Source organism: Gregarina niphandrodes, assembly GCF_000223845.1.
Source record: "Gregarina niphandrodes unplaced genomic scaffold scaffold00073, whole genome shotgun sequence".
Taxonomy (NCBI): domain Eukaryota; phylum Apicomplexa; class Conoidasida; order Eugregarinorida; family Gregarinidae; genus Gregarina; species Gregarina niphandrodes.
The window spans coordinates 3,377-4,623 of record NW_011645839.1 but is presented as its reverse complement, the minus strand read 5'-3'; positions in this window follow the sequence as shown (position 1 = coordinate 4,623).

Below are 1,247 nucleotides of genomic sequence, written 5' to 3'. Positions count from 1 at the left end.
CGATGCATAACGAAAGGGCACAAGTCTCCTTTCAGTCCTAGCGAGGACGGGAACCTCGCGAAACATCATGCAAAAGTGCAGGTGGATGGCCACACTGTCGAAGCGCTAATCGACACCGGAGCCAATATAGTAGTGATTAAAGAAGCCTTAGCCACAAGACTGCGTCTGGAGCCAGCAGTCAGGCACCACTATCAGGCGTAACCGGACGCATTACGACCAACGTAACAGTAGTCACCGTCGCCCACAGAGGCAAGAACCTCCAGCGGGAAGCCTTCTGGGCCCCAATGCCTGGAGGAGGAGACCTCCTAATACCACCCGGCGTAACCACAGAGCTAGGGATAGGCGGAGAAAACACAGCCTACAACTCAGTAAGTTTAGTCGACGAGAGCAAAACAGATGCAGAACTGGTCGTAGACGCCAGGAAGTTGGTCAAAGGCATGTGCACCCACCTAGACGAGGCAACGTTCACACGCCTATGGGACACACTGGCCAAGCACAGTAAATGCTGACTCAGACCCAGAATAGACCAAGGCACGATTCAGAGTCGAAGGCAAACCCCACAAAGCCCGTCTCAAGCCAATAAGGCCAGAGCTACAAAGCGAACTGGACCGGCAGGTAGACGACATGCTTGGTATGGGAGTAATAGCCCCGTTGGAATCGCCTTGGGGAGAAAAACCAGTCCTCGGGGAGAAAAACCAGTCCTCGTGAAGAAGAAGACACGGGGGTGGAGAGTCTGCATAGACTACAGAGAAGTCAACAAATGCATGACCCTAGACGCATACCCAATCCCCAACTTGTGGGAACAGGTGCAGCAGGCCGCAGGACATAAGCACTACATATGTCTAGACTGTAACCAAGGGTCCAGACACATGTAGTGCTTATGTCCTGCGGCCTGCTGTACCTGTTCCCACAACGTGCCCTTGGAGGAGGAGAGTCAGCCTTTGGAACGCGGCTTCTGTCCAATAGTCCTTCAGCGATTCTCTTGCCGTTGGCGGTGATTTCGAACTCGGTAGCTGTTAGGTCGAACACTCCTTCCACTGTCATTAAGGCCAAACCCATCATTCGCAGAGGCATGTCAGGCTTCTGTGAGTGCTTAACCACTCGAGCACCCTCCCTAGATCCGGATGTGCGCCAGCCAAAATGAACATATTTTCATCTACCCTGTCAATCAGATTGGCCCACTTGTGGCCCGCCATGGCCTTAGGCCCGCCATGGCCTTAGGCCCGCCATGGCCTTAATCATGCGGA